Source organism: Hippopotamus amphibius, chromosome 2 (assembly GCF_030028045.1).
Source record: "Hippopotamus amphibius kiboko isolate mHipAmp2 chromosome 2, mHipAmp2.hap2, whole genome shotgun sequence".
Taxonomy (NCBI): Eukaryota; Metazoa; Chordata; class Mammalia; order Artiodactyla; family Hippopotamidae; genus Hippopotamus; species Hippopotamus amphibius.
Window position 1 is genome coordinate 26,697,320 of NC_080187.1, and position 7,287 is coordinate 26,704,606.

The 7,287-nt window shown below is 41.6% G+C and overlaps 1 long non-coding RNA gene across 1 annotated transcript; it reads left to right on the plus strand.

Annotated features, from left to right (window-relative positions):
* Nucleotides 1-2,436: 2,436 nt before the first annotated feature.
* Nucleotides 2,437-4,817, plus strand: LOC130844109 (uncharacterized). The gene is made up of 3 exons (XR_009051182.1): nt 2,437-2,540; nt 4,179-4,294; nt 4,775-4,817. It is a non-coding gene; the product is annotated as an uncharacterized LOC130844109 (long non-coding RNA).
* Nucleotides 4,818-7,287: the final 2,470 nt, after the last annotated feature.

The following is a 7,287-nucleotide window of genomic DNA, read 5'->3' on the forward strand; positions in this document are numbered from 1 at the left end:
AGTTTCCATGAAAACATCACTTCTGTTCCTCTCTCCTTTCATCTTCATCCAAGTGTTCAGGGATTCCTCTGAATCTATTGTTATTGCAGCCTACAGTGCTGCTCCATCTCCCCTCAATGGGTCTTTTGTGCACAGCACACCCTTCTGCTACTGTGTTCCCATGGACCTCTTCCATCCTGCCAACTCTCCTGGTATGCGTGAGGTCTTGTTTGTCACCTCGTGCTGTAATCTCAAGGTGACTAGGTTCTATGCATGATATCAGGACATCTGCTGCCTACGTTTTGTTTCTGATGTCCTTCCCAATTGTTTTCTCATTGAATCACTCGGCACCTCCCTCATTGTTGAAATTCTTCCCAGGCCTTCCTTCATGTCTTCCATGGAAACCCATTGCAGTTTTATCTAGGTGTTTTTTTCTCCCTTCCCATCTGTTTTCCATTTACAGCCCTTTTTGGCCAGATGAGTTGGTCTCTGACTAAACACATTCTTTTCAGTCTTTGAAAAATACTCTCCATTCTTAGTCAAGTATCCGTCATTCCTACATTTGAAGCTGTGGCCCTGAAATGAAAATTTGCACCAAGTGTGTACCTAGTCATTCATTTTTCATATCATATTTTTATTCTCCACATTTGTGCCCTAAGTCTTTTATGTTCCACATTTCACAGCATCTTGAGATGCTTCCATACTCTATTTTGATGGCTTTTCATTTCTCTGTAACTTGGCAGTTGATAGTTTGACCAGCCTTGGCAGGCTCTGCCATGTGCTAGATCCTTATTCCGTGAAGATAACTCCCCTTCCTGCATGACTTCATTGTGTCAGTTCATAAACATCACCATGTCCCGCGCTGGGAGTCCCCACGTTCCAGCGTGTAACTTTTCCTCCGTCGTTTTACCATTTCGTGTGTCTTCCTCCTCTATGGGAAAGGAATGTCAGGGGTGGTGTAGCATAGTAGAAAGGAGGCAGCTGAAGAGGACAAATAACTGGGAATTCCTTGGCAGGCCAGTGGTTAAGACCCCATGCTTCCACTGCAGGGGGCACAGGTTCGATCCCTGGTTGGGGAAGTAGGATCCTGTGTGATGCATGGTGCAACCAGGGAAAAAAAAAAAAAAAAAAGAGGACAAATAACTAAAATAAGTGGACTTTCCAAGGTTCAGCTTCTTTACCTTTCAAGTAATGATAGAATAATAACTTTACTAGGTTACTATGATGATTTAATAAGATACTATATACGAAACCACTTTGTATGCTGAAAGTAACACAAATACAGGTTTTAAGAATAATCATTGGATAATTTGGTTTTCCTCCAACCTGCAGAGCACATGCAGCAGGCATGAGAGGTTGCTCAATATTTGCCCTGACCCTGTATTAACCCAAATATTGAGTGCTTCCCAGAAGCCAGATTCTCTAAAGAGAAACAGAGGCAGGTGCACAAAACTCGGTGCTGGAGTCCTCAGCCAGGAAGAAACTGAATTTGGGAGCAGTCCTTTCCCCAGAAGATTAATGTGGGCATTGTGGTAGCCTGCACGCTGCTCACAAACGTCTGTGCCATGCCTTGTTCTTTGGATTTTAACACTGCCCTGCACAAGTATTCCTGAGCATCCCAGAGGTCATCCCAGTGGTGCGCAAGAATCTGCTTGTTTTCTGCAACCCCAGGCAGTTTGGACCTCTAGCTCATGCAGGATCCAACCTAAGCTAACTTAATCTGGCAACTGGCCACAGCACCCCTTTCTCCACCCTAACCATGATGGGATGGCACGGCTCTCTAGTTAGTTTGTAGGACAGTTGTAAAAACAGCTAACCCTGATGATAGCACCTGCATTTCTCATGATTTGAATACCTACCATGTGTTGCATAGTCGGCTTGGTTCTTTGTATACATCACGGTTTTTCAACCATTAAAAAAATTATTGCTCCCCTAAGGAGGCTTTTTAGACATGTTTTTCTAAATATCCCCTCCATGAAATTTTAATACCAAAGACATACCGTGTGTTTGTTCAGGTACTATATGTCGGTATTATCTGCGCTTTATATGTAAAAAGAGACATTTTTTTCACCCTCTCCCCTGAGAACCAATTTTCACCCCCTTGAGGATGACGTATCCCCCATTGAGAATGCATTTTATTTATATATATATAATAGGTATATATGTGTATGTTTGTGTGTATATATATATATATATTTCCCTTTCCTCTAATCATTCCCCAAATAATTTCTAAACTGTTTGCTCAATCTCTGAACCTGTTACACAACTATTGACCGCAGGGAAAGAAACCTTGATGTGGAGGTAACAGAAAACACTCCATTTGAGGAAAGGCTGCATTTTCCATGTAGAGCCCGGCCCCCAGGTCAAGGGTGCATAGACCCTAGCTTGATGCAGTCCTGTGGTCTCTCTCAATGCACACTCATTTCTTTGTGACCTCTTCCCCCAGGATCTTGAATGGGATGCTAGACATTCCTCATGGGATACCCGAAGGGCATACTAAAAAGACAGCCACAGTTTTCCTACTGACTGCGGCCAAGTTTCTTGAGGGCCCAGCTGTTGGGGTAAGATTTTGAGGAATTTTGATTTATTTTTATTATATTAGTATTTTAGAATATATATGTATAATTATGTATGAGTTATATATAATTATATATATAAATTCTAAAATTATATATATGTATAAAAACCTCAGATTTCAAATGCTGTCTTAGTTTTCTGCAGTGTCGAAGGGCTAGAAAATGTGGAAATGGGGGAAGGTAGTGGTGGAAGGATGGGTAAAAGAAGGAAAGAGAGGAAAGGAGAGGAGGGAAGACCAGAGGGCTGGGGTGGGAGGAAAGAGAAAGAAAATGGGAGCGGGGGAAAAATGTAGTGGAAAGAGCGAGGGCCTTGGAATCAGACAACTAGTTTGTCACTTTGTGACCTTGAGAAAGTCACTTAAACACTCCAGGTCAATAATACTTGCTTTCTAAGATCTATGTTCATATGTACAATATCTGGCATATACAAGGTCCTCAACTGTGTAGGTGTTATTATTCCACATACACATATAGGTAATAAAAGGAATTAGAAGCAAATAAATTTGCCAGTCAAGTTTTCTTATCTTAGAAAAGGCTTATGCGTACCAGTACAAATGGGTACAGCCACAAGTAATTCTGTGACCTCAGGAGTAAAGGCTGATGGAAGAGGAGGCTTTGGGAGTTTCTGAGGGATCCAATAAATAGCACTGCTTTTCCATTCAGTTTTTAAACCAATGAGACATAAGACAAAGGAGTTAGCAGATGGAGGCCAATATACAGCCCTCATTATGTTCAATGCTACTTTCCAGAGCACAGCTTCTATCTTTGAGCAAATGGGGTTCTTAATAGCAAACTCCACAGTTTGATCAGCTTACTCATCAGCCTCAGGCAACACTAGAATATAGCCAACTTCCCCATGTGGAGAGAGATGCCCCCTGTGGGTGGCTTCTAAGAAAAGGAACAGAAGCAGGAGCTAGGCCATGCACGATTTTTCTCCTTCTAAACTCACCAACCAGGGGAGTCAGTTCACCTTCCCAGGGGGAGGAATGTGTCAGGAAGCAGAAAAGGCCAGCTGTGTTATGCTAATGATGTCCCTCCACCTGGACAAGATAAATCCGGAGGCGGTTGGGTGTGAGCTTCCCACCTTCCAGCCAGCTCTCAACGTCAGTAATGGGACGTTTGTAGAACTGGCCCTGGAGTGGGAGGAAGGACCTCTGTGGTGTGCTTCAAAATGTTTTTTATAAATTTTACTGATATAAAGGATGTGTAGCATGTGATTTATAAATAATAAAATATATGATACTCTTTATTTTAAATTCCACATAGCCAGTTAATTCTCACTGAACGTTTTCAATGATTTTGGCTGAACTCTTGTATCCATGGCCAACCTGTGGTTGCAGTTCAAACATGATTTGATAAGTGGGGTAGTTTCTACCATCCAGATAACAAGAGATATAAATAACTCACAAGCATAGAAAATAGTAAAATTTAGTAAGATTATTAAGAAGTGATGAGTTTTGAGTATTTATGGCCTTTGTTTTTAATGTAAGTTAAAGTTTATGTAATTTAAATTTTAATAATGTTGGTGTTTAACAGTCCAACTTGTAAAAAGCCTAAAAATGTATCAGTTGGCACACCACTGAGGAATATCCCACAGTTCTAATTATTATTTTTTTTTTACAGGTGTGGCAAATTACAGTTTAACCCCCCACTTAAGGAGATATTTGGGTACCAGACACGGAGTGAAGGGTGAGCTGGCTGCGGGGATCTCCAGGCAGGAAGAACGGCATCCACCAGGGGTCAGTGTGGTTGCAGGTGGTCCCTTATATGGGGTGCTAGACCTCAGCCTGTGGCTACTAGAGGAAGAAGGATAAGAGCAGAAGGGGCCAGAAGGCCGAGACTCAGGGCTTCTCTCTGGGTGTTGACCAGGGGAGCAATCAGGAGACCAAAACAGAAGTCCTGAGGTGCCATGGGAGGAGTGAGGGGAGAAGCCTCCTGCTGCCTACATCCATCTGGCAACCGGCCCATTCCAGACCCCGCTCTCTAGGGGGGTGGAGACTCACCCGGGACAGAGGATGAAATTGGGCTCAGGAGTGTGAATGGGACAGAACTTAATTATCCCAAATGGGGCTCAGGGCCTGTCGAGAGGGCCAGGAAGGAGAGACCAATACTAGAAGCGCAGCAGAATTTTCTAGTCAGTTAAACAGTTTGGAGCCTTGGAGGACTCAAGCAGGATCACAAAAATCCAGTTTCCAGACTGTTCTCTTTCCTGCACACAGGGCCCGTGGTTGAGTTTTTAAGCAGGATCAAGTTACACAGCACTACACACCTATCCACAGGGGGTATGGTAAGTACTTTATATGTAATTTTTCCTCGTTCCATTTTGTATGCATACAGTCACTTTCTGGAAAGCCCATTTCAGGCTTAAATGCCTCTTTCAGGAGCTTGGAAGTGTAATGTCTTGGTGACTTACTTTTTCCTATCTAAGGTAAATCCAGCCACCTTAACATAGCAAAAGCAAAAGTCGTACCTGGAAAAATTGCGTTTTCTTACCAATTTTGGCAGAACTGTCCCTAAAATTTTATAAAATACCCAAATCATTTATATAAAATGTTTTTAATTTCTTTACACTGAACTGTTAGGAGATTCAGTTTGCTTCCTTGCTTTGTTTGTGAAGGCCTAGCTTTGTATTGAAACTTGAAAGTGCAGGATTCCAGGAGTTGTGCTTGTCTCTTTGCTGGCTTGAGGCATAAATTGCTCCCAGGCCATAGGATAAAACTCACTTCATAACTGGTGTATGGGCCTTAGGGCAATAGAAGATCACCAGATTTAGTTTGAGACCATATGTGACTTCATCTTACATTGCTATATTTAACAGTTTATGAACACGGTGGTTTAGTAGCAATAACGAGAAAACAGCAAATTTTTGGTTATTAACATCTGTCATAAATTAGTGTTGCAGGAGAAGGGGGCAGCGAGAGAATGGTCATGTCCCAGGTCTTGGGCGAGTTCCTGGGACGGGCTGCCAAGTGAGGAAGGAATTCAAGAGCGAGACAGAGTAAAGTGAAAGCAGGTATATTGGAGGGATGCACATTCCACAGGCAGAATGCCGTCCTCTCGGAAAGTGAGAATGGCTCCGGGGTATCGAGTTGTTAGTTTTTATGGGCTGGGTAATTTTATGTGAAGGAGTGGGAGGAATATTCTAACTATTTTGAGGAAGGGGTGGGGATTTCCAGGAATGGGGCCACCGCCCACTTTTTGGCCTTTTATGGTTGGCCTCGGAACTGCCATGGTGCCTGTGGGTGTGTCATTTAGCTGATGTGTTACAATGAGCAGATGCTGAGGCTCAAGGTCTCCTGGAGGTCGAATCTTCTACCATCTTGGGCCTAGTCGGTTTTTACCAGTCTCTGTCATATCCCGTTTTTCTCAATGGCTGTGTCATTCTTTTAATGGTTGTGCCTGCCCCCTTCTTCCTGGCTCATACATTCAAGTTGTTAAATCCTTTATTACAAAAAGTGTTTCATACCAAAGAAAAAAAAGATAACTAAAATTAATAAAGTCACAGTATGTATGCTGTTTTCAAACTTAAACATGTTTTTACAGTGCAGAATTTTAAAAGTGCAGATGTAGAAAGTGTAATGCAGGTTCAAATTTTGTTAACTTGTTTCATCTACAGCCTTACTCACACCCCATCAGCATAGCATTTCATCTCTAAATGTAGAACTTAAAAAAAATACCACTATTACATTTAAAAAACAGTTATAAAAAATCCATAGTATCTTTCAATACCTGGTCATTGTTCAGATTTCCCCAGTTTTACACCCACAGGTGTACATGCTTAGACTTACAAAAGCAATACAATACATTGCAATTGGTTAATACTTCTCTTAAATTTCCTTTAATCTCTGGGTTCTTCCATCTATTCTTTTCACACTTTATTTATTAAAGATAACATTTTTCTTTTACACAATATATTGCAAACGTTTCCCCGTTATTCTTCAAGGCTTCATAATATTCCACTGTGTGGATGTTCCATAGTTTATTTCCACAATCCTCTATTGTTGGATAATTGATTGTTTCCAATATTTTTCCTATATTCAATCTACTGCACTAAACACCCTAACACATACATTTTTGGAGAACTGCTTGATTGTTTCTTTTTTTTAAAGAACTTTTATTGAGATATAATTGACATACAATAAATGCATATATTTAAAATATACAATTTGATTTTTTTTTTTCTTATTAGTGATGTTTATAATGCAATCCCAATCTCCCAGTTCATCCCCCCAACCCACTTTCCCTCCTTGGTGTCCATATGTTTGTGTTTGTTCTCTACATCTGTGTCTCTATATCTACCTTGCAAACCGGTTGATCTGTACTTTTTAAATTTTTAAAAATTTTTTTTATTTTTGGCTGCATTGGTTCTTTGTTGCTGCGCTTGGGCTTCCTCTAGTGTTGGTGAGCAAGGGCTACTCTTTGTTGTGGTGCGGGCTTCTCAGTGTGGTGGCTTCTCTTGTTGCAGAGCATGGGCTCTAAGCATACAGGCTTCAGTAGTTGCAGCGCATGGGCTCAGTAGTTGTGGCGCATGGCTCTAGAGCGAAGGCTCAGTAGTTGTGGTGCACGGGCTTAGTTGCTCTGCAGCATGTGGGATCTTCCCAGACCAGGGCTCGAATCCATGTCCCCTGCATTGGCAGGTGGATTCTTAACCACTGAGCAATCTGGGAAGTCGCTTGATTGTTTCTTTAAGAAAAATTTCTGGTTGAAAGAATCAAAGTCTCTCTCTCCCAGT